Genomic DNA, 25,258 nt, shown 5'->3' with positions numbered 1-25,258 from the left:
CTGTTTGTATGCATCATGCGGTTGTGCCACAGTAGAAAACGGGAGCATGTTAATCGCATCCGTCCTTCTTAAATGGACTGACTTTATCACGTCATTTTTAATCATTTCCCATTGGCTGCAGTGGCACCGCGTGACTAAAGATAGCCGACGTCTTCTTTTTAATCCCTTTGTTTTTGTACATTAAGTGAGCGATAAGACTTGTATACATCTTACTTATTTGCAGTATGCAAGAACTTTCGTTGTAGAACAATGAGCGGCATGTGGTTTGTGGTGGACCCGTCGATGGTATTTATATGTACGCGAGTGCGCCTCGCAGCTCACCTTCACACCAGTATCGCTTCTCGGCCTTTTGGCTAAGATCAAGTGTAGTATCTGTTCTTATCAGTTTAATATCTGATACGTCCCCTATTCCGGGGTCAATATATTAAATTGATTTTTGCAACAGGGATATGGAATCGGGGCTTGCTCCGTCCACTCCACGCATCGACCTGGTATTGCAGTACTTCCAGGAACGGTGCACTCCTTTCGTTGTATTGAATATTAAGATATGTTTCTTCAGTTACTGTCTCAATCGGGTCGATCATTGTCTGCACGACAATCTACTTGTGTTCAGACAGATATATGTCGTCTTCTTTGACGATAGCCAAGTATGTACGCCGGGAGTTTGACTATTATTAAGAATATTATCAGTCGTGGCGAGGTCACGTCGCGCTAATAACATATCTCCCGGCACTCAAGTAGTGGTTCATTTCCTTTGCGGATACATGTGTAATCCATTCACTTGTGTATTCATACTGTCCTTTCCAACCGTATTCGAACGTTTCAAGCTATAGTTAAACAATGTGGACTGACCTCTTACGTGGGATTGCAGGTCTGGACGATGAAATACAAGAGCAGAAGAGTGGTAAGATTAAAGAATGCTCATACTGGTCTAAACACTTAGCTCTATGTGTTTGGAAAGCATAATAATGGAAAGTGGGACTATTTTCGAGAGGAAGAAACAGTGGACCATGTATTACTGTATTGCCAGAAATGTGACACTCACAGTAAGAAGTTTTAAAGAATGCACACAGAGAGACTGGACAGCAAAATATCCGCAATATTGTCAAAAAAAATTCTTTTAAAGTCCAGATCTAAACAATTTAAAAAGACACCAGAAGGAGTTGCATCGTTTACAGAAAGCATATGACAGGGTGCCGAGAGAGGAGGCTTGGTATTGCATCAAGAAGTCGGGAGTCGGGAGTTGCAGCAAGCTATATGGGAGTGGCGCAGGGTATGTGGGTAGGGAAGACTAACAGCGGTGAGTTGTGCGTTCGGAATGACAGATGGGTTCAAGGTGGAGGTGGCATTACATCAAGGACCGGCTCTGTGCACTTTCTTGTTTGCAATGGCGATGGACAGGTTGACGGGCGAGATCAGCAGGAGTCTCCGTGGACTATGGTGTTTGCAGATGACATTGTGATGTCTAGCGAGATTAGGGTGCAGGTTGAGGAGAGCCTGTAGAGGTGGCGGTATGCACTGGAAAGACGAGGAATGAACGTCAGAAGGCACAAGACGGAATACATATGAAAGGGAAGACGAGTGGAATGGTTAGGATGCAAGGAATAGAGGCGATGAAGGCGTATGAGTTTAAATACTTGGGGTCGACTTTCCAAAGTAACGGGGAGTGTAGAAGAGGGGAGAAGACGAGAGTGCAGGCAGGGTGGAGTGGGTGGAGAAGAGTGTGAGGAGTTTTTTGTGACAGAAGGGTTCCAGCAAGAGTTAAAGGGAAGCGTTACAAGATGGTTGTAAGACCAGCTATGTTATACGGTTTGGAGACGGAGCTGGACTGGCAGAGTTGAAGATGCTAAAGTTTTCATTATGATTGACGAAGAAGCACAGGATTAGGAAAGAGTATATTAGAGGGACAGCTCACGTTGGTCGGTTTGGAGACAAAGCAAGCGAGAGAGCCAGGATTGAGATGGTTTGGACGAGTGTGGAGGGGAAATGCTGGGTATTTTGGGAGAAGGGTGCTGAATATGGAGTTGCCAGGCAAGAGGAAAAGAGGAACGCCAGAGAGTAGGTTTATGGATGTGGTGAGAGAGGACATGCAGGTGGCTGGTGTGCCAGAGCAAGCTGCAGCGGACAGGACAAGTATGAAATTGGTGATCCGCTGTGGCGACCCCTAGCGGGAGCAGTTAGAAATCGGTGTTATTTCATTCAACGATTCTGTTTGTATGCATCATGCGGTTGTGCCACAGTAGAAAACGGGAGCATGTTAATCGCATCCGTCCTTCTTAAATGGACTGACTTTATCACGTCATTTTTAATCATTTCCCATTGGCTGCAGTGGCACCGCGTGACTAAAGATAGCCGACGTCTTCTTTTTAATCCCTTTGTTTTTGTACATTAAGTGAGCGATAAGACTTGTATACATCTTACTTATTTGCAGTATGCAAGAACTTTCGTTGTAGAACAATGAGCGGCATGTGGTTTGTGGTGGACCCGTCGATGGTATTTATATGTACGCGAGTGCGGCTCGCAGCTCACCTTCACACCAGTATCGCTTCTCGGCCTTTTGGCTAAGATCAAGTGTAGTATCTGTTCTTATCAGTTTAATATCTGATACGTCCCCTATTCCGGGGACCATATATTAAATTGATTTTTGCAACAGGGATATGGAATCGGGGCTTGCTCCGTCCACTCCACGCATCGACCTGGTATTGCAGTACTTCTAGGAACGGTGCACTCCTTTCGTTGTATTGAATATTAAGATATGTCTCTTCAGTTACTGTCTCAATCTGGTCGATCATTGTCTGCACGACAATCTACTTGTGTTCAGACGGATATATGTCATCTTCTTTGACGATAGCCAAGTATGTACGCCGGGAGTTTGACTATTATTAAGAATATTATCAGTCGTGGCGAGGTCACGTCGCGCTAATAACATATCTCCCGGCACTCAAGTAGTGGTTCATTTCCTTTGCGGATACATGTGTAATCCATTCACTTGTGTATTCATACTGTCCTTTCCAACCGTATTCGAACGTTTCAAGCTATAGTTAAACAACGTGGACTGACCTCTTACGTGGGATTGCAGGTCTGGACGATGAAATACAAGAGCAGAAGAGTGGTAAGATTAAAGAATGCTCATACTGGTCTAAACACTTAGCTCTATGTGTTTGGAAAGCATAATAATGGAAAGTGGGACTATTTTCGAGAGGAAGAAACAGTGGACCATGTATTACTGTATTGCCAGAAATGTGACACTCACAGTAAGAAGTTTTAAAGAATGCACACAGAGAGACTGGACAGCAAAACATCCGCAATATTGTCAAAAAGAAAATTCTTTTAAAGTCCAGATCTAAACAATTTAAAAAGACACCAGAAGGAGTTGCATCGTTTACAGAAAGCATATGACAGGGTGCCGAGAGAGGAGGCTTGGTATTGCATCAAGAAGTCGGGAGTCGGGAGTTGCAGCAACCTATATAGGAGTGGCGCAGGGTATGTGGGTAGGGAGGACTAACAGCGGTGAGTTGTGCGTTCGGAATGACAGATGGGTTCAAGGTGGAGGTGGCATTACATCAAGGACCGGCTCTGTGCACTTTCTTGTTTGCAATGGTGATGGACAGGTTGACGGGCGAGATCAGCAGGAGTCTCCGTGGACTATGATGTTTGCAGATGACATTGTGATGTCTAGTGAGAGTAGGGTGCAGGTTGAGGAGAGCCTGTAGAGGTGGCGGTATGCACTGGAAAGACGAGGAATGAACGTCAGAAGGCACAAGACGGAATACATATGAAAGGGAAGACGAGTGGAATGGTTAGGATGCAAGGAATAGAGGCGATGAAGGCGTATGAGTTTAAATACTTGGGGTCGACTTTCCAAAGTAACGGGGAGTGTAGAAGAGGGGAGAAGACGAGAGTGCAGGCAGGGTGGAGTGGGTGGAGAAGAGTGTGAGGAGTTTTTTGTGACAGAAGGGTTCCAGCAAGAGTTAAAGGGAAGCGTTACAAGATGGTTGTAAGACCAGCTATGTTATACGGTTTGGAGACGGAGCTGGACTGGCAGAGTTGAAGATGCTAAAGTTTTCATTATGATTGACGAAGAAGCACAGGATTAGGAAAGAGTATATTAGAGGGACAGCTCACGTTGGTCGGTTTGGAGACAAAGCAAGCGAGAGAGCCAGGATTGAGATGGTTTGGACGAGTGTGGAGGGGAAATGCTGGGTATTTTGGGAGAAGGGTGCTGAATATGGAGTTGCCAGGCAAGAGGAAAAGAGGAACGCCAGAGAGTAGGTTTATGGATGTGGTGAGAGAGGACATGCAGGTGGCTGGTGTGCCAGAGCAAGCTGCAGCGGACAGGACAAGTATGAAATTGGTGATCCGCTGTGGCGACCCCTAGCGGGAGCAGTTAGAAATCGGTGTTATTTCATTCAACGATTCTGTTTGTATGCATCATGCGGTTGTGCCACAGTAGAAAACGGGAGCATGTTAATCGCATCCGTCCTTCTTAAATGGACTGACTTTATCACGTCATTTTTAATCATTTCCCATTGGCTGCAGTGGCACCGCGTGACTAAAGATAGCCGACGTCTTCTTTTTAATCCCTTTGTTTTTGTACATTAAGTGAGCGATAAGACTTGTATACATCTTACTTATTTGCAGTATGCAAGAACTTTCGTTGTAGAACAATGAGCGGCATGTGGTTTGTGGTGGACCCGTCGATGGTATTTATATGTACGCGAGTGCGCCTCGCAGCTCACCTTCACACCAGTATCGCTTCTCGGCCTTTTGGCTAAGATCAAGTGTAGTATCTGTTCTTATCAGTTTAATATCTGATACGTCCCCTATTCCGGGGACCATATATTAAATTGATTTTTGCAACAGGGATATGGAATCGGGGCTTGCTGCGTCCACTCCACGCATCGACCTGGTATTGCAGTACTTCTAGGAACGGTGCACTCCTTTCGTTGTATTGAATATTAAGATATGTTTCTTCAGTTACTGTCACAATCGGGTCCATCATTGTCGGCACGACACTCTACTTGTGTTCAGACGGATCTATGTCATCTTCTTTGACGATAGCCAAGTATGTACGCCGGGAGTTTGACTATTATTAAGAATATTATCAGTCGTGGCGAGGTCACGTCGCGCTAATAACATATCTCCCGGCACTCAAGTAGTGGTTCATTTCCTTTGCGGATACATGTGTAATCCATTCACTTGTGTATTCATACTGTCCTTTCCAACCGTATTCGAACGTTTCAAGCTATAGTTAAACAACGTGGACTGACCTCTTACGTGGGATTGCAGGTCTGGACGATGAAATACAAGAGCAGAAGAGTGGTAAGACTAAAGAATGCTCATACTGGTCTAAACACTTAGCTCTATGTGTTTGGAAAGCATAATAATGGAAAGTGGGACTATTTTCGAGAGGAAGAAACAGTGGACCATGTATTACTGTATTGCCAGAAATGTGACACTCACAGTAAGAAGTTTTAAAGAATGCACACAGAGAGACTGGACAGCAAAACATCCGCAATATTGTCAAAAAGAAAATTCTTTTAAAGTCCAGATCTAAACAATTTAAAAAGACACCAGAAGGAGTTGCATCGTTTACAGAAAGCATATGACAGGGTGCCGAGAGAGGAGGCTTGGTATTGCATCAAGAAGTCGGGAGTCGGGAGTTGCAGCAACCTATATAGGAGTGGCGCAGGGTATGTGGGTAGGGAGGACTAACAGCGGTGAGTTGTGCGTTCGGAATGACAGATGGGTTCAAGGTGGAGGTGGCATTACATCAAGGACCGGCTCTGTGCACTTTCTTGTTTGCAATGGCGATGGACAGGTTGACGGGCGAGATGAGCAGGAGTCTCCGTGGACTATGATGTTTGCAGATGACATTGTGATGTGTAGCGAGAGTAGGGTGCAGGTTGAGGAGAGCCTGTAGAGGTGGCGGTATGCACTGGAAAGACGAGGAATGAACGTCAGAAGGCACAAGACGGAATACATATGAAAGGGAAGACGAGTGGAATGGTTAGGATGCAAGGAATAGAGGCGATGAAGGCGTATGAGTTTAAATACTTGGGGTCGACTTTCCAAAGTAACGGGGAGTGTAGAAGAGGGGAGAAGACGAGAGTGCAGGCAGGGTGGAGTGGGTGGAGAAGAGTGAGAGGAGTTTTTTGTGACAGAAGGGTTCCAGCAAGAGTTAAAGGGAAGCGTTACAAGATGGTTGTAAGACCAGCTATGTTATACGGTTTGGAGACAGTGACACTGATGAAAAGACAGGAGACGGAGCTGGACTGGCAGAGTTGAAGATGCTAAAGTTTTCATTATGATTGACGAAGAAGCACAGGATTAGGAAAGAGTATATTAGAGGGACAGCTCACGTTGGTCGGTTTGGAGACAAAGCAAGCGAGAGAGCCAGGATTGAGATGGTTTGGACGAGTGTGGAGGGGAAATGCTGGGTATTTTGGGAGAAGGGTGCTGAATATGGAGTTGCCAGGCAAGAGGAAAAGAGGAACGCCAGAGAGTAGGTTTATGGATGTGGTGAGAGAGGACATGCAGGTGGCTGGTGTGCCAGAGCAAGATGCAGCGGACAGGACAAGTATGAAATTGGTGATCCGCTGTGGCGACCCCTAGCGGGAGCAGTTAGAAATCGGTGTTATTTCATTCAACGATTCTGTTTGTATGCATCATGCGGTTGTGCCACAGTAGAAAACGGGAGCATGTTAATCGCATCCGTCCTTCTTAAATGGACTGACTTTATCACGTCATTTTTAATCATTTCCCATTGGCTGCAGTGGCACCGCGTGACTAAAGATAGCCGACGTCTTCTTTTTAATCCCTTTGTTTTTGTACATTAAGTGAGCGATAAGACTTGTATACATCTTACTTATTTGCAGTATGCAAGAACTTTCGTTGTAGAACAATGAGCGGCATGTGGTTTGTGGTGGACCCGTCGATGGTATTTATATGTACGCGAGTGCGGCTCGCAGCTCACCTTCACACCAGTATCGCTTCTCGGCCTTTTGGCTAAGATCAAGTGTAGTATCTGTTCTTACCAGTTTAATATCTGATACGTCCCCTATTCCGGGGACAATATATTAAATTGATTTTTGCAACAGGGATATGGAATCGGGGCTTGCTCCGTCCACTCCACGCATCGACATGGTATTGCAGTACTTCCAGGAACGGTGCACTCCTTTCGTTGTATTGAATATTAAGATATGTTTCTTCAGTTACTGTCTCAATCTGGTCGATCATTGTCTGCACGACAATCTACTTATGTTCAGACGGATATATGTCATCTTCTTTGACGATAGCCAAGTATGTACGCCGGGAGTTTGACTATTATTAAGAATGTTATCAGTCGTGGCGAGGTCACGTCGCGCTAATAACATATCTCCCGGCACTCAAGTAGTGGTTCATTTCCTTTGCGGATACATGTGTAATCCATTCACTTGTGTATTCATACTGTCCTTTCCAACCGTATTCGAACGTTTCAAGCTATAGTTAAACAACGTGGACTGACCTCTTACGTGGGATTGCAGGTCTGGACGATGAAATACAAGAGCAGAAGAGTGGTAAGATTAAAGAATGCTCATACTGGTCTAAACACTTAGCTCTATGTGTTTGGAAAGCATAATAATGGAAAGTGGGACTATTTTCGAGAGGAAGAAACAGTGGACCATGTATTACTGTATTGCCAGAAATGTGACACTCACAGTAAGAAGTTTTAAAGAATGCACACAGAGAGACTGGACAGCAAAACATCCGCAATATTGTCAAAAAGAAAATTCTTTTAAAGTCCAGATCTAAACAATTTAAAAAGACACCAGAAGAAGTTGCATCGTTTACAGAAAGCATATGACAGGGTGTCAAGAGAGGAGGCTTGGTATTGCATCAAGAAGTCGGGAGTCGGGAGTTGCAGCAAGCTATATGGGAGTGGCGCAGGGTATGTGGGTAGGGAAGACTAACAGCGGTGAGTTGTGCGTTCGGAATGACAGATGGGTTCAAGGTGGAGGTGGCATTACATCAAGGACCGGCTCTGTGCACTTTCTTGTTTGCAATGGCGATGGACAGGTTGACGGGCGAGATCAGCAGGAGTCTCCGTGGACTATGATGTTTGCAGATGACATTGTGATGTCTAGTGAGAGTAGGGTGCAGGTTGAGGAGAGCCTGTAGAGGTGGCGGTATGCACTGGAAAGACGAGGAATGAACGTCAGAAGGCACAAGACGGAATACATATGAAAGGGAAGACGAGTGGAATGGTTAGGATGCAAGGAATAGAGGCGATGAAGGCGTATGAGTTTAAATACTTGGGGTCGACTTTCCAAAGTAACGGGGAGTGTAGAAGAGGGGAGAAGACGAGAGTGCAGGCAGGGTGGAGTGGGTGGAGAAGAGTGTGAGGAGTTTTTTGTGACAGAAGGGTTCCAGCAAGAGTTAAAGGGAAGCGTTACAAGATGGTTGTAAGACCAGCTATGTTATACGGTTTGGAGACAGTGACACTGATGAAAAGACAGGAGACGGAGCTGGACTGGCAGAGTTGAAGATGCTAAAGTTTTCATTAAGATTGACGAAGAAGCACAGGATTAGGAAAGAGTATATTAGAGGGACAGCTCACGTTGGTCGGTTTGGAGACAAAGCAAGCGAGAGAGCCAGGATTGAGATGGTTTGGACGAGTGTGGAGGGGAAATGCTGGGTATTTTGGGAGAAGGGTGCTGAATATGGAGTTGCCAGGCAAGAGGAAAAGAGGAACGCCAGAGAGTAGGTTTATGGATGTGGTGAGAGAGGACATGCAGGTGGCTGGTGTGCCAGAGCAAGATGCAGCGGACAGGACAAGTATGAAATTGGTGATCCGCTGTGGCGACCCCTAGCGGGAGCAGTTAGAAATCGGTATTATTTCATTCAACGATTCTGTTTGTATGCATCATGCGGTTGTGCCACAGTAGAAAACGGGAGCATGTTAATCGCATCCGTCCTTCTTAAATGGACTGACTTTATCACGTCATTTTTAATCATTTCCCATTGGCTGCAGTGGCACCGCGTGACTAAAGATAGCCGACGTCTTCTTTTTAATCCCTTTGTTTTTGTACATTAAGTGAGCGATAAGACTTGTATACATCTTACTTATTTGCAGTATGCAAGAACTTTCGTTGTAGAACAATGAGCGGCATGTGGTTTGTGGTGGACCCGTCGGTGGTATTTATATGTACGCGAGTGCGGCTCGCAGCTCACCTTCACACCAGTATCGCTTCTCGGCCTTTTGGCTAAGATCAAGTGTAGTATCTGTTCTTATCAGTTTAATATCTGATACGTCCCCTATTCCGGGGACCATATATTAAATTGATTTTTGCAACAGGGATATGGAATCGGGGCTTGGTCCGTCCACTCCACGCATCGACCTGGTATTGCAGTACTTCCAGGAACGGTGCACTCCTTTCGTTGTATTGAATATTAAGATATGTTTCTTCAGGTACTGTCTCAATCTGGTCGATCATTGTCTGCACGACAATCTACTTGTGTTCAGACGGATATATGTCATCTTCTTTGACGATAGCCAAGTATGTACGCCGGGACTTTGACTATTATTAAGAATATTATCAGTCGTGGCGAGGTCACGTCGCGCTAATAACATATCTCCCGGCACTCAAGTAGTGGTTCATTTCCTTTGCGGATACATGTGTAATCCATTCACTTGTGTATTCATACTGTCCTTTCCAACCGTATTCGAACGTTTCAAGCTATAGTTAAACAACGTGGACTGACCTCTTACGTGGGACTGCAGGTCTGGACGATGAAATACAAGAGCAGAAGAGTGGTAAGATTAAAGAATGCTCATACTGGTCTAAACACTTAGCTCTATGTGTTTGGAAAGCATAATAATGGAAAGTGGGACTATTTTCGAGAGGAAGAAACAGTGGACCATGTATTACTGTATTGCCAGAAATGTGACACTCACAGTAAGAAGTTTTAAAGAATGCACACAGAGAGACTGGACAGCAAAACATCCGCAATATTGTCAAAAAGAAAATTCTTTTAAAGTCCAGATCTAAACAATTTAAAAAGACACCAGAAGGAGTTGCATCGTTTACAGAAAGCATATGACAGGGTGCCGAGAGAGGAGGCTTGGTATTGCATCAAGAAGTCGGGAGTCGGGAGTTGCAGCAACCTATATAGGAGTGGCGCAGGGTATGTGGGTAGGGAGGACTAACAGCGGTGAGTTGTGCGTTCGGAATGACAGATGGGTTCAAGGTGGAGGTGGCATTACATCAAGGACCGGCTCTGTGCACTTTCTTGTTTGCAATGGCGATGGACAGGTTGACGGGCGAGATCAGCAGGAGTCTCCGTGGACTATGATGTTTGCAGATGACATTGTGATGTCTAGTGAGAGTAGGGTGCAGGTTGAGGAGAGCCTGTAGAGGTGGCGGTATGCACTGGAAAGACGAGGAATGAACGTCAGAAGGCACAAGACGGAATACATATGAAAGGGAAGACGAGTGGAATGTCTAGGATGCAAGGAATAGAGGCGATGAAGGCGTATGAGTTTAAATACTTGGGGTCGACTTTCCAAAGTAACGGGGAGTGTAGAAGAGGGGAGAAGACGAGAGTGCAGGCAGGGTGGAGTGGGTGGAGAAGAGTGTGAGGAGTTTTTTGTGACAGAAGGGTTCCAGCAAGAGTTAAAGGGAAGCGTTACAAGATGGTTGTAAGACCAGCTATGTTATACGGTTTGGAGACAGTGACACTGATGAAAAGACAGGAGACGGAGCTGGACTGGCAGAGTTGAAGATGCTAAAGTTTTCATTATGATTGACGAAGAAGCACAGGATTAGGAAAGAGTATATTAGAGGGACAGCTCACGTTGGTCGGTTTGGAGACAAAGCAAGCGAGAGAGCCAGGATTGAGATGGTTTGGACGAGTGTGGAGGGGAAATGCTGGGTATTTTGGGAGAAGGGTGCTGAATATGGAGTTGCCAGGCAAGAGGAAAAGAGGAACGCCAGAGAGTAGGTTTATGGATGTGGTGAGAGAGGACATGCAGGTGGCTGGTGTGCCAGAGCAAGATGCAGCGGACAGGACAAGTATGAAATTGGTGATCCGCTGTGGCGACCCCTAGCGGGAGCAGTTAGAAATCGGTGTTATTTCATTCAACGATTCTGTTTGTATGCATCATGCGGTTGTGCCACAGTAGAAAACGGGAGCATGTTAATCGCATCCGTCCTTCTTAAATGGACTGACTTTATCACGTCATTTTTAATCATTTCCCATTGGCTGCAGTGGCACCGCGTGACTAAAGATAGCCGACGTCTTCTTTTTAATCCCTTTGTTTTTGTACATTAAGTGAGCGATAAGACTTGTATACATCTTACTTATTTGCAGTATGCAAGAACTTTCGTTGTAGAACAATGAGCGGCATGTGGTTTGTGGTGGACCCGTCGGTGGTATTTATATGTACGCGAGTGCGGCTCGCAGCTCACCTTCACACCAGTATCGCTTCTCGGCCTTTTGGCTAAGATCAAGTGTAGTATCTGTTCTTATCAGTTTAATATCTGATACGTCCCCTATTCCGTGGACTATATATTAAATTGATTTTTGCAACAGGGATATGGAATCGGGGCTTGCTCCGTCCACTCCACGCATCGACCTGGTATTGCAGTACTTCCAGGAACGGTGCACTCCTTTCGTTGTATTGAATATTAAGATATGTTTCTTCAGGTACTGTATCAATCTGGTCGATCATTGTCTGCACGACAATCTACTTGTGTTCAGACGGATATATGTCATCTTCTTTGACGATAGCCAAGTATGTACGCCGGGACTTTGACTATTATTAAGAATATTATCAGTCGTGGCGAGGTCACGTCGCGCTAATAACATATCTCCCGGCACTCAAGTAGTGGTTCATTTCCTTTGCGGATACATGTGTAATCCATTCACTTGTGTATTCATACTGTCCTTTCCAACCGTATTCGAACGTTTCAAGCTATAGTTAAACAACGTGGACTGACCTCTTACGTGGGATTGCAGGTCTGGACGATGAAATACAAGAGCAGAAGAGTGGTAAGATTAAAGAATGCTCATACTGGTCTAAACACTTAGCTCTATGTGTTTGGAAAGCATAATAATGGAAAGTGGGACTATTTTCGAGAGGAAGAAACAGTGGACCATGTATTACTGTATTGCCAGAAATGTGACACTCACAGTAAGAAGTTTTAAAGAATGCACACAGAGAGACTGGACAGCAAAACATCCGCAATATTGTCAAAAAGAAAATTCTTTTAAAGTCCAGATCTAAACAATTTAAAAAGACACCAGAAGGAGTTGCATCGTTTACAGAAAGCATATGACAGGGTGCCGAGAGAGGAGGCTTGGTATTGCATCAAGAAGTCGGGAGTCGGGAGTTGCAGCAACCTATATAGGAGTGGCGCAGGGTATGTGGGTAGGGAGGACTAACAGCGGTGAGTTGTGCGTTCGGAATGACAGATGGGTTCAAGGTGGAGGTGGCATTACATCAAGGACCGGCTCTGTGCACTTTCTTGTTTGCAATGGCGATGGACAGGTTGACGGGCGAGATGAGCAGGAGTCTCCGTGGACTATGATGTTTGCAGATGACATTGTGATGTCTAGCGAGAGTAGGGTGCAGGTTGAGGAGAGCCTGTAGAGGTGGCGGTATGCACTGGAAAGACGAGGAATGAATGTCAGAAGGCACAAGACGGAATACATATGAAAGGGAAGACGAGTGGAATGGTTAGGATGCAAGGAATAGAGGCGATGAAGGCGTATGAGTTTAAATACTTGGGGTCGACTTTCCAAAGTAACGGGGAGTGTAGAAGAGGGGAGAAGACGAGAGTGCAGGCAGGGTGGAGTGGGTGGAGAAGAGTGTGAGGAGTTTTTTGTGACAGAAGGGTTCCAGCAAGAGTTAAAGGGAAGCGTTACAAGATGGTTGTAAGACCAGCTATGTTATACGGTTTGGAGACAGTGACACTGATGAAAAGACAGGAGACGGAGCTGGACTGGCAGAGTTGAAGATGCTAAAGTTTTCATTATGATTGACGAAGAAGCACAGGATTAGGAAAGAGTATATTAGAGGGACAGCTCACGTTGGTCGGTTTGGAGACAAAGCAAGCGAGAGAGCCAGGATTGAGATGGTTTGGACGAGTGTGGAGGGGAAATGCTGGGTATTTTGGGAGAAGGGTGCTGAATATGGAGTTGCCAGGCAAGAGGAAAAGAGGAACGCCAGAGAGTAGGTTTATGGATGTGGTGAGAGAGGACATGCAGGTGGCTGGTGTGCCAGAGCAAGATGCAGCGGACAGGACAAGTATGAAATTGGTGATCCGCTGTGGCGACCCCTAGCGGGAGCAGTTAGAAATCGGTGTTATTTCATTCAACGATTCTGTTTGTATGCATCATGCGGTTGTGCCACAGTAGAAAACGGGAGCATGTTAATCGCATCCGTCCTTCTTAAATGGACTGACTTTATCACGTCATTTTTAATCATTTCCCATTGGCTGCAGTGGCACCGCGTGACTAAAGATAGCCGACGTCTTCTTTTTAATCCCTTTGTTTTTGTACATTAAGTGAGCGATAAGACTTGTATACATCTTACTTATTTGCAGTATGCAAGAACTTTCGTTGTAGAACAATGAGCGGCATGTGGTTTGTGGTGGACCCGTCGATGGTATTTATATGTACGCGAGTGCGCCTCGCAGCTCACCTTCACACCAGTATCGCTTCTCGGCCTTTTGGCTAAGATCAAGTGTAGTATCTGTTCTTATCAGTTTAATATCTGATACGTCCCCTATTCCGGGGTCAATATATTAAATTGATTTTTGCAACAGGGATATGGAATCGGGGCTTGCTCCGTCCACTCCACGCATCGACCTGGTATTGCAGTACTTCCAGGAACGGTGCACTCCTTTCGTTGTATTGAATATTAAGATATGTTTCTTCAGTTACTGTCTCAATCGGGTCGATCATTGTCTGCACGACAATCTACTTGTGTTCAGACAGATATATGTCGTCTTCTTTGACGATAGCCAAGTATGTACGCCGGGAGTTTGACTATTATTAAGAATATTATCAGTCGTGGCGAGGTCACGTCGCGCTAATAACATATCTCCCGGCACTCAAGTAGTGGTTCATTTCCTTTGCGGATACATGTGTAATCCATTCACTTGTGTATTCATACTGTCCTTTCCAACCGTATTCGAACGTTTCAAGCTATAGTTAAACAATGTGGACTGACCTCTTACGTGGGATTGCAGGTCTGGACGATGAAATACAAGAGCAGAAGAGTGGTAAGATTAAAGAATGCTCATACTGGTCTAAACACTTAGCTCTATGTGTTTGGAAAGCATAATAATGGAAAGTGGGACTATTTTCGAGAGGAAGAAACAGTGGACCATGTATTACTGTATTGCCAGAAATGTGACACTCACAGTAAGAAGTTTTAAAGAATGCACACAGAGAGACTGGACAGCAAAATATCCGCAATATTGTCAAAAAAAATTCTTTTAAAGTCCAGATCTAAACAATTTAAAAAGACACCAGAAGGAGTTGCATCGTTTACAGAAAGCATATGACAGGGTGCCGAGAGAGGAGGCTTGGTATTGCATCAAGAAGTCGGGAGTCGGGAGTTGCAGCAAGCTATATGGGAGTGGCGCAGGGTATGTGGGTAGGGAAGACTAACAGCGGTGAGTTGTGCGTTCGGAATGACAGATGGGTTCAAGGTGGAGGTGGCATTACATCAAGGACCGGCTCTGTGCACTTTCTTGTTTGCAATGGCGATGGACAGGTTGACGGGCGAGATCAGCAGGAGTCTCCGTGGACTATGGTGTTTGCAGATGACATTGTGATGTCTAGCGAGATTAGGGTGCAGGTTGAGGAGAGCCTGTAGAGGTGGCGGTATGCACTGGAAAGACGAGGAATGAACGTCAGAAGGCACAAGACGGAATACATATGAAAGGGAAGACGAGTGGAATGGTTAGGATGCAAGGAATAGAGGCGATGAAGGCGTATGAGTTTAAATACTTGGGGTCGACTTTCCAAAGTAACGGGGAGTGTAGAAGAGGGGAGAAGACGAGAGTGCAGGCAGGGTGGAGTGGGTGGAGAAGAGTGTGAGGAGTTTTTTGTGACAGAAGGGTTCCAGCAAGAGTTAAAGGGAAGCGTTACAAGATGGTTGTAAGACCAGCTATGTTATACGGTTTGGAGACGGAGCTGGACTGGCAGAGTTGAAGATGCTAAAGTTTTCATTATGATTGACGAAGAAGCACAGGATTAGGAAAGAGTATATTAGAGGGACAGCTCACGTTGGTCGGTTTGGAGACAAAGCAAGCGAGAGAGCCAGGATTGAGATGGTTTGGACGAGTGTGGAGGGGAAATGCTGGGTATTTTGGGAGAAGGGTGCTGAATATGGAGTTGCCAGGCAAGAGGAAAAGAGGAACGCCAGAGAGTAGGTTTATGGATGTGGTGAGAGAGGACATGCAGGTGGCTGGTGTGCCAGAGCAAGCTGCAGCGGACAGGACAAGTATGAAATTGGTGATCCGCTGTGGCGACCCCTAGCGGGAGCAGTTAGAAATCGGTGTTATTTCATTCAACGATTCTGTTTGTATGCATCATGCGGTTGTGCCACAGTAGAAAACGGGAGCATGTTAATCGCATCCGTCCTTCTTAAATGGACTGACTTTATCACGTCATTTTTAATCATTTCCCATTGGCTGCAGTGGCACCGCGTGACTAAAGATAGCCGACGTCTTCTTTTTAATCCCTTTGTTTTTGTACATTAAGTGAGCGATAAGACTTGTATACATCTTACTTATTTGCAGTATGCAAGAACTTTCGTTGTAGAACAATGAGCGGCATGTGGTTTGTGGTGGACCCGTCGATGGTATTTATATGTACGCGAGTGCGGCTCGCAGCTCACCTTCACACCAGTATCGCTTCTCGGCCTTTTGGCTAAGATCAAGTGTAGTATCTGTTCTTATCAGTTTAATATCTGATACGTCCCCTATTCCGGGGACCATATATTAAATTGATTTTTGCAACAGGGATATGGAATCGGGGCTTGCTCCGTCCACTCCACGCATCGACCTGGTATTGCAGTACTTCTAGGAACGGTGCACTCCTTTCGTTGTATTGAATATTAAGATATGTCTCTTCAGTTACTGTCTCAATCTGGTCGATCATTGTCTGCACGACAATCTACTTGTGTTCAGACGGATATATGTCATCTTCTTTGACGATAGCCAAGTATGTACGCCGGGAGTTTGACTATTATTAAGAATATTATCAGTCGTGGCGAGGTCACGTCGCGCTAATAACATATCTCCCGGCACTCAAGTAGTGGTTCATTTCCTTTGCGGATACATGTGTAATCCATTCACTTGTGTATTCATACTGTCCTTTCCAACCGTATTCGAACGTTTCAAGCTATAGTTAAACAACGTGGACTGACCTCTTACGTGGGATTGCAGGTCTGGACGATGAAATACAAGAGCAGAAGAGTGGTAAGATTAAAGAATGCTCATACTGGTCTAAACACTTAGCTCTATGTGTTTGGAAAGCATAATAATGGAAAGTGGGACTATTTTCGAGAGGAAGAAACAGTGGACCATGTATTACTGTATTGCCAGAAATGTGACACTCACAGTAAGAAGTTTTAAAGAATGCACACAGAGAGACTGGACAGCAAAACATCCGCAATATTGTCAAAAAGAAAATTCTTTTAAAGTCCAGATCTAAACAATTTAAAAAGACACCAGAAGGAGTTGCATCGTTTACAGAAAGCATATGACAGGGTGCCGAGAGAGGAGGCTTGGTATTGCATCAAGAAGTCGGGAGTCGGGAGTTGCAGCAACCTATATAGGAGTGGCGCAGGGTATGTGGGTAGGGAGGACTAACAGCGGTGAGTTGTGCGTTCGGAATGACAGATGGGTTCAAGGTGGAGGTGGCATTACATCAAGGACCGGCTCTGTGCACTTTCTTGTTTGCAATGGTGATGGACAGGTTGACGGGCGAGATCAGCAGGAGTCTCCGTGGACTATGATGTTTGCAGATGACATTGTGATGTCTAGTGAGAGTAGGGTGCAGGTTGAGGAGAGCCTGTAGAGGTGGCGGTATGCACTGGAAAGACGAGGAATGAACGTCAGAAGGCACAAGACGGAATACATATGAAAGGGAAGACGAGTGGAATGGTTAGGATGCAAGGAATAGAGGCGATGAAGGCGTATGAGTTTAAATACTTGGGGTCGACTTTCCAAAGTAACGGGGAGTGTAGAAGAGGGGAGAAGACGAGAGTGCAGGCAGGGTGGAGTGGGTGGAGAAGAGTGTGAGGAGTTTTTTGTGACAGAAGGGTTCCAGCAAGAGTTAAAGGGAAGCGTTACAAGATGGTTGTAAGACCAGCTATGTTATACGGTTTGGAGACGGAGCTGGACTGGCAGAGTTGAAGATGCTAAAGTTTTCATTATGATTGACGAAGAAGCACAGGATTAGGAAAGAGTATATTAGAGGGACAGCTCACGTTGGTCGGTTTGGAGACAAAGCAAGCGAGAGAGCCAGGATTGAGATGGTTTGGACGAGTGTGGAGGGGAAATGCTGGGTATTTTGGGAGAAGGGTGCTGAATATGGAGTTGCCAGGCAAGAGGAAAAGAGGAACGCCAGAGAGTAGGTTTATGGATGTGGTGAGAGAGGACATGCAGGTGGCTGGTGTGCCAGAGCAAGCTGCAGCGGACAGGACAAGTATGAAATTGGTGATCCGCTGTGGCGACCCCTAGCGGGAGCAGTTAGAAATCGGTGTTATTTCATTCAACGATTCTGTTTGTATGCATCATGCGGTTGTGCCACAGTAGAAAACGGGAGCATGTTAATCGCATCCGTCCTTCTTAAATGGACTGACTTTATCACGTCATTTTTAATCATTTCCCATTGGCTGCAGTGGCACCGCGTGACTAAAGATAGCCGACGTCTTCTTTTTAATCCCTTTGTTTTTGTACATTAAGTGAGCGATAAGACTTATATACATCTTACTTATTTGCAGTATGCAAGAACTTTCGTTGTAGAACAATGAGCGGCATGTGGTTTGTGGTGGACCCGTCGATGGTATTTATATGTACGCGAGTGCGCCTCGCAGCTCACCTTCACACCAGTATCGCTTCTCGGCCTTTTGGCTAAGATCAAGTGTAGTATCTGTTCTTATCAGTTTAATATCTGATACGTCCCCTATTCCGGGGACCATATATTAAATTGATTTTTGCAACAGGGATATGGAATCGGGGCTTGCTGCGTCCACTCCACGCATCGACCTGGTATTGCAGTACTTCTAGGAACGGTGCACTCCTTTCGTTGTATTGAATATTGAGATATGTTTCTTCAGTTACTGTCACAATCGGGTCCATCATTGTCGGCACGACACTCTACTTGTGTTCAGACGGATCTATGTCATCTTCTTTGACGATAGCCAAGTATGTACGCCGGGAGTTTGACTATTATTAAGAATATTATCAGTCGTGGCGAGGTCACGTCGCGCTAATAACATATCTCCCGGCACTCAAGTAGTGGTTCATTTCCTTTGCGGATACATGTGTAATCCATTCACTTGTGTATTCATACTGTCCTTTCCAACCGTATTCGAACGTTTCAAGCTATAGTTAAACAACGTGGACTGACCTCTTACGTGGGATTGCAGGTCTGGACGATGAAATACAAGAGCAGAAGAGTGGTAAGACTAAAGAATGCTCATACTGGTCTAAACACTTAGCTCTATGTGTTTGGAAAGCATAATAATGGAAAGTGGGACTATTTTCGAGAGGAAGAAACAGTGGACCATGTATTACTGTATTGCCAGAAATGTGACACTCACAGTAAGAAGTTTTAAAGAATGCACACAGAGAGACTGGACAGCAAAACATCCGCAATATTGTCAAAAAGAAAATTCTTTTAAAGTCCAGATCTAAACAATTTAAAAAGACACCAGAAGGAGTTGCATCGTTTACAGAAAGCATATGACAGGGTGCCGAGAGAGGAGGCTTGGTATTGCATCAAGAAGTCGGGAGTCGGGAGTTGCAGCAACCTATATAGGAGTGGCGCAGGGTATGTGGGTAGGGAGGACTAACAGCGGTGAGTTGTGCGTTCGGAATGACAGATGGGTTCAAGGTGGAGGTGGCATTACATCAAGGACCGGCTCTGTGCACTTTCTTGTTTGCAATGGCGATGGACAGGTTGACGGGCGAGATGAGCAGGAGTCTCCGTGGACTATGATGTTTGCAGATGACATTGTGATGTGTAGCGAGAGTAGGGTGCAGGTTGAGGAGAGCCTGTAGAGGTGGCGGTATGCACTGGAAAGACGAGGAATGAACGTCAGAAGGCACAAGACGGAATACATATGAAAGGGAAGACGAGTGGAATGGTTAGGATGCAAGGAATAGAGGCGATGAAGGCGTATGAGTTTAAATACTTGGGGTCGACTTTCCAAAGTAACGGGGAGTGTAGAAGAGGGGAGAAGACGAGAGTGCAGGCAGGGTGGAGTGGGTGGAGAAGAGTGAGAGGAGTTTTTTGTGACAGAAGGGTTCCAGCAAGAGTTAAAGGGAAGCGTTACAAGATGGTTGTAAGACCAGCTATGTTATACGGTTTGGAGACAGTGACACTGATGAAAAGACAGGAGACGGAGCTGGACTGGCAGAGTTGAAGATGCTAAAGTTTTCATTATGATTGACGAAGAAGCACAGGATTAGGAAAGAGTATATTAGAGGGACAGCTCACGTTGGTCGGTTTGGAGACAAAGCAAGCGAGAGAGCCAGGATTGAGATGGTTTGGACGAGTGTGGAGGGGAAATGCTGGGTATTTTGGGAGAAGGGTGCTGAATATGGAGTTGCCAGGCAAGAGGAAAAGAGGAACGCCAGAGAGTAGGTTTATGGATGTGGTGAGAGAGGACATGCAGGTGGCTGGTGTGCCAGAGCAAGATGCAGCGGACAGGACAAGTATGAAATTGGTGATCCGCTGTGGCGACCCCTAGCGGGAGCAGTTAGAAATCGGTGTTATTTCATTCAACGATTCTGTTTGTATGCATCATGCGGTTGTGCCACAGTAGAAAACGGGAGCATGTTAATCGCATCCGTCCTTCTTAAATGGACTGACTTTATCACGTCATTTTTAATCATTTCCCATTGGCTGCAGTGGCACCGCGTGACTAAAGATAGCCGACGTCTTCTTTTTAATCCCTTTGTTTTTGTACATTAAGTGAGCGATAAGACTTGTATACATCTTACTTATTTGCAGTATGCAAGAACTTTCGTTGTAGAACAATGAGCGGCATGTGGTTTGTGGTGGACCCGTCGATGGTATTTATATGTACGCGAGTGCGGCTCGCAGCTCACCTTCACACCAGTATCGCTTCTCGGCCTTTTGGCTAAGATCAAGTGTAGTATCTGTTCTTACCAGTTTAATATCTGATACGTCCCCTATTCCGGGGACAATATATTAAATTGATTTTTGCAACAGGGATATGGAATCGGGGCTTGCTCCGTCCACTCCACGCATCGACCTGGTATTGCAGTACTTCCAGGAACGGTGCACTCCTTTCGTTGTATTGAATATTAAGATATGTTTCTTCAGGTACTGTCTCAATCTGGTCGATCATTGTCTGCACGACAATCTACTTGTGTTCAGACGGATATATGTCATCTTCTTTGACGATAGCCAAGTATGTACGCCGGGACTTTGACTATTATTAAGAATATTATCAGTCGTGGCGAGGTCACGTCGCGCTAATAACATATCTCCCGGCACTCAAGTAGTGGTTCATTTCCTTTGCGGATACATGTGTAATCCATTCACTTGTGTATTCATACTGTCCTTTCCAACCGTATTCGAACGTTTCAAGCTATAGTTAAACAACGTGGACTGACCTCTTACGTGGGACTGCAGGTCTGGACGATGAAATACAAGAGCAGAAGAGTGGTAAGATTAAAGAATGCTCATACTGGTCTAAACACTTAGCTCTATGTGTTTGGAAAGCATAATAATGGAAAGTGGGACTATTTTCGAGAGGAAGAAACAGTGGACCATGTATTACTGTATTGCCAGAAATGTGACACTCACAGTAAGAAGTTTTAAAGAATGCACACAGAGAGACTGGACAGCAAAACATCCGCAATATTGTCAAAAAGAAAATTCTTTTAAAGTCCAGATCTAAACAATTTAAAAAGACACCAGAAGGAGTTGCATCGTTTACAGAAAGCATATGACAGGGTGCCGAGAGAGGAGGCTTGGTATTGCATCAAGAAGTCGGGAGTCGGGAGTTGCAGCAACCTATATAGGAGTGGCGCAGGGTATGTGGGTAGGGAGGACTAACAGCGGTGAGTTGTGCGTTCGGAATGACAGATGGGTTCAAGGTGGAGGTGGCATTACATCAAGGACCGGCTCTGTGCACTTTCTTGTTTGCAATGGCGATGGACAGGTTGACGGGCGAGATCAGCAGGAGTCTCCGTGGACTATGATGTTTGCAGATGACATTGTGATGTCTAGTGAGAGTAGGGTGCAGGTTGAGGAGAGCCTGTAGAGGTGGCGGTATGCACTGGAAAGACGAGGAATGAACGTCAGAAGGCACAAGACGGAATACATATGAAAGGGAAGACGAGTGGAATGTCTAGGATGCAAGGAATAGAGGCGATGAAGGCGTATGAGTTTAAATACTTGGGGTCGACTTTCCAAAGTAACGGGGAGTGTAGAAGAGGGGAGAAGACGAGAGTGCAGGCAGGGTGGAGTGGGTGGAGAAGAGTGTGAGGAGTTTTTTGTGACAGAAGGGTTCCAGCAAGAGTTAAAGGGAAGCGTTACAAGATGGTTGTAAGACCAGCTATGTTATACGGTTTGGAGACAGTGACACTGATGAAAAGACAGGAGACGGAGCTGGACTGGCAGAGTTGAAGATGCTAAAGTTTTCATTATGATTGACGAAGAAGCACAGGATTAGGAAAGAGTATATTAGAGGGACAGCTCACGTTGGTCGGTTTGGAGACAAAGCAAGCGAGAGAGCCAGGATTGAGATGGTTTGGACGAGTGTGGAGGGGAAATGCTGGGTATTTTGGGAGAAGGGTGCTGAATATGGAGTTGCCAGGCAAGAGGAAAAGAGGAACGCCAGAGAGTAGGTTTATGGATGTGGTGAGAGAGGACATGCAGGTGGCTGGTGTGCCAGAGCAAGATGCAGCGGACAGGACAAGTATGAAATTGGTGATCCGCTGTGGCGACCCCTAGCGGGAGCAGTTAGAAATCGGTGTTATTTCATTCAACGATTCTGTTTGTATGCATCATGCGGTTGTGCCACAGTAGAAAACGGGAGCATGTTAATCGCATCCGTCCTTCTTAAATGGACTGACTTTATCACGTCATTTTTAATCATTTCCCATTGGCTGCAGTGGCACCGCGTGACTAAAGATAGCCGACGTCTTCTTTTTAATCCCTTTGTTTTTGTACATTAAGTGAGCGATAAGACTTGTATACATCTTACTTATTTGCAGTATGCAAGAACTTTCGTTGTAGAACAATGAGCGGCATGTGGTTTGTGGTGGACCCGTCGGTGGTATTTATATGTACGCGAGTGCGGCTCGCAGCTCACCTTCACACCAGTATCGCTTCTCGGCCTTTTGGCTAAGATCAAGTGTAGTATCTGTTCTTATCAGTTTAATATCTGATACGTCCCCTATTCCGTGGACTATATATTAAATTGATTTTTGCAACAGGGATATGGAATCGGGGCTTGCTCCGTCCACTCCACGCATCGACCTGGTATTGCAGTACTTCCAGGAACGGTGCACTCCTTTCGTTGTATTGAATATTAAGATATGTTTCTTCAGGTACTGTATCAATCTGGTCGATCATTGTCTGCACGACAATCTACTTGTGTTCAGACGGATATATGTCATCTTCTTTGACGATAGCCAAGTATGTACGCCGGGACTTTGACTATTATTAAGAATATTATCAGTCGTGGCGAGGTCACGTCGCGCTAATAACATATCTCCCGGCACTCAAGTAGTGGTTCATTTCCTTTGCGGATACATGTGTAATCCATTCACTTGTGTATTCATACTGTCCTTTCCAACCGTATTCGAACGTTTCAAGCTATAGTTAAACAACGTGGACTGACCTCTTACGTGGGATTGCAGGTCTGGACGATGAAATACAAGAGCAGAAGAGTGGTAAGATTAAAGAATGCTCATACTGGTCTAAACACTTAGCTCTATGTGTTTGGAAAGCATAATAATGGAAAGTGGGACTATTTTCGAGAGGAAGAAACAGTGGACCATGTATTACTGTATTGCCAGAAATGTGACACTCACAGTAAGAAGTTTTAAAGAATGCACACAGAGAGACTGGACAGCAAAACATCCGCAATATTGTCAAAAAGAAAATTCTTTTAAAGTCCAGATCTAAACAATTTAAAAAGACACCAGAAGGAGTTGCATCGTTTACAGAAAGCATATGACAGGGTGCCGAGAGAGGAGGCTTGGTATTGCATCAAGAAGTCGGGAGTCGGGAGTTGCAGCAACCTATATAGGAGTGGCGCAGGGTATGTGGGTAGGGAGGACTAACAGCGGTGAGTTGTGCGTTCGGAATGACAGATGGGTTCAAGGTGGAGGTGGCATTACATCAAGGACCGGCTCTGTGCACTTTCTTGTTTGCAATGGCGATGGACAGGTTGACGGGCGAGATCAGCAGGAGTCTCCGTGGACTATGATGTTTGCAGATGACATTGTGATGTCTAGCGAGAGTAGGGTGCAGGTTGAGGAGAGCCTGTAGAGGTGGCGGTATGCACTGGAAAGACGAGGAATGAATGTCAGAAGGCACAAGACGGAATACATATGAAAGGGAAGACGAGTGGAATGGTTAGGATGCAAGGAATAGAGGCGATGAAGGCGTATGAGTTTAAATACTTGGGGTCGACTTTCCAAAGTAACGGGGAGTGTAGAAGAGGGGAGAAGACGAGAGTGCAGGCAGGGTGGAGTGGGTGGAGAAGAGTGTGAGGAGTTTTTTGTGACAGAAGGGTTCCAGCAAGAGTTAAAGGGAAGCGTTACAAGATGGTTGTAAGACCAGCTATGTTATACGGTTTGGAGACAGTGACACTGATGAAAAGACAGGAGACGGAGCTGGACTGGCAGAGTTGAAGATGCTAAAGTTTTCATTATGATTGACGAAGAAGCACAGGATTAGGAAAGAGTATATTAGAGGGACAGCTCACGTTGGTCGGTTTGGAGACAAAGCAAGCGAGAGAGCCAGGATTGAGATGGTTTGGACGAGTGTGGAGGGGAAATGCTGGGTATTTTGGGAGAAGGGTGCTGAATATGGAGTTGCCAGGCAAGAGGAAAAGAGGAACGCCAGAGAGTAGGTTTATGGATGTGGTGAGAGAGGACATGCAGGTGGCTGGTGTGCCAGAGCAAGATGCAGCGGACAGGACAAGTATGAAATTGGTGATCCGCTGTGGCGACCCCTAGCGGGAGCAGTTAGAAATCCCTGTCATTTCATTCAACGATTCTGTTTGTATGCATCATGCGGTTGTGCCACAGTAGAAAACGGGAGCATGTTAATCGCATCCGTCCTTTTTAAATGGACTGACTTTATCACGTCATTTTTAATCATTTCCCATTGGCTGCAGTGGCACCGCGTGACTAAAGATAGCCGACGTCTTCTTTTTAATCCCTTTGTTTTTGTACATTAAGTGAGCGATAAGACTTGTATACATCTTACTTATTTGCAGTATGCAAGAACTTTCGTTGTAGAGCAATGAGCGGCATGTGGTTTGTGGTGGACCCGTCGATGGTATTTATATGTACGCGAGTGCGGCTCGCAGCTCACCTTCACACCAGTATCGCTTCTCGGCCTTTTGGCTAAGATCAAGTGTAGTATCTGTTCTTATCAGTTTAATATCTGATACGTCCCCTATTCCGGGGACCATATATTAAATTAATTTTTGCAACAGGGATATGGAATCGGGGCTTGCTCCGTCCACTCCACGCATCGACCTGGTATTGCAGTACTTCCAGGAACGGTGCACTCCTTTCGTTGTATTGAATATTAAGATATGTTTCTTCAGTTACTGTCTCAATCTGGCCGATCATTGTCTGCACGACAATCTACTTGTGTTCAGACGGATATATGTCATCTTCTTTGACGATAGCCAAGTATGTACGCCGGGAGTTTGACTATTATTAAGAATATTATCAGTCGTGGCGAGGTCACGTCGCGCTAATAACATATCTCCCGGCACTCAAGTAGTGGTTCATTTCCTTTGCGGATA

At 45.4% G+C, this 25,258-nt stretch overlaps 12 non-coding genes across 12 annotated transcripts; all 12 read left to right on the top strand.

Moving 5' to 3' along the window:
- The first annotated feature begins 333 nt into the window (after positions 1-333).
- On the top strand, positions 334-525 carry LOC130125701 (U2 spliceosomal RNA). Its single transcript, XR_008811550.1, has one exon. It is a non-coding gene; the product is annotated as a U2 spliceosomal RNA (small nuclear RNA).
- Positions 526-2,541: 2,016 nt separating this feature from the next.
- Positions 2,542-2,733, top strand: LOC130125709 (U2 spliceosomal RNA). The gene has a single exon (XR_008811558.1). It is a non-coding gene; the product is annotated as a U2 spliceosomal RNA (small nuclear RNA).
- A 2,018-nt stretch (positions 2,734-4,751) lies between these two features.
- On the top strand, positions 4,752-4,943 carry LOC130125775 (U2 spliceosomal RNA). Its single transcript, XR_008811622.1, has one exon. It is a non-coding gene; the product is annotated as a U2 spliceosomal RNA (small nuclear RNA).
- A 2,045-nt stretch (positions 4,944-6,988) lies between these two features.
- LOC130125777 (U2 spliceosomal RNA) lies at positions 6,989-7,180 on the top strand. The gene has a single exon (XR_008811624.1). It is a non-coding gene; the product is annotated as a U2 spliceosomal RNA (small nuclear RNA).
- Positions 7,181-9,225: 2,045 nt separating this feature from the next.
- On the top strand, positions 9,226-9,417 carry LOC130125757 (U2 spliceosomal RNA). Its single transcript, XR_008811604.1, has one exon. It is a non-coding gene; the product is annotated as a U2 spliceosomal RNA (small nuclear RNA).
- A 2,045-nt stretch (positions 9,418-11,462) lies between these two features.
- LOC130125730 (U2 spliceosomal RNA) lies at positions 11,463-11,654 on the top strand. Its single transcript, XR_008811578.1, has one exon. It is a non-coding gene; the product is annotated as a U2 spliceosomal RNA (small nuclear RNA).
- Positions 11,655-13,699: 2,045 nt separating this feature from the next.
- LOC130125700 (U2 spliceosomal RNA) lies at positions 13,700-13,891 on the top strand. Its single transcript, XR_008811549.1, has one exon. It is a non-coding gene; the product is annotated as a U2 spliceosomal RNA (small nuclear RNA).
- Positions 13,892-15,907: 2,016 nt separating this feature from the next.
- LOC130125708 (U2 spliceosomal RNA) lies at positions 15,908-16,099 on the top strand. Its single transcript, XR_008811557.1, has one exon. It is a non-coding gene; the product is annotated as a U2 spliceosomal RNA (small nuclear RNA).
- Positions 16,100-18,117: 2,018 nt separating this feature from the next.
- Positions 18,118-18,309, top strand: LOC130125773 (U2 spliceosomal RNA). The gene has a single exon (XR_008811620.1). It is a non-coding gene; the product is annotated as a U2 spliceosomal RNA (small nuclear RNA).
- A 2,045-nt stretch (positions 18,310-20,354) lies between these two features.
- LOC130125714 (U2 spliceosomal RNA) lies at positions 20,355-20,546 on the top strand. Its single transcript, XR_008811563.1, has one exon. It is a non-coding gene; the product is annotated as a U2 spliceosomal RNA (small nuclear RNA).
- A 2,045-nt stretch (positions 20,547-22,591) lies between these two features.
- LOC130125729 (U2 spliceosomal RNA) lies at positions 22,592-22,783 on the top strand. Its single transcript, XR_008811577.1, has one exon. It is a non-coding gene; the product is annotated as a U2 spliceosomal RNA (small nuclear RNA).
- A 2,045-nt stretch (positions 22,784-24,828) lies between these two features.
- On the top strand, positions 24,829-25,020 carry LOC130125690 (U2 spliceosomal RNA). Its single transcript, XR_008811539.1, has one exon. It is a non-coding gene; the product is annotated as a U2 spliceosomal RNA (small nuclear RNA).
- The last annotated feature ends 238 nt before the right edge of the window (positions 25,021-25,258 follow it).

The sequence above is a fragment of the Lampris incognitus genome, chromosome 15 (assembly GCF_029633865.1).
Source record: "Lampris incognitus isolate fLamInc1 chromosome 15, fLamInc1.hap2, whole genome shotgun sequence".
In the NCBI taxonomy this organism is placed as follows: Eukaryota; Metazoa; Chordata; class Actinopteri; order Lampriformes; family Lampridae; genus Lampris; species Lampris incognitus.
This window is presented reverse-complemented; position numbering and strand designations above follow the sequence as displayed.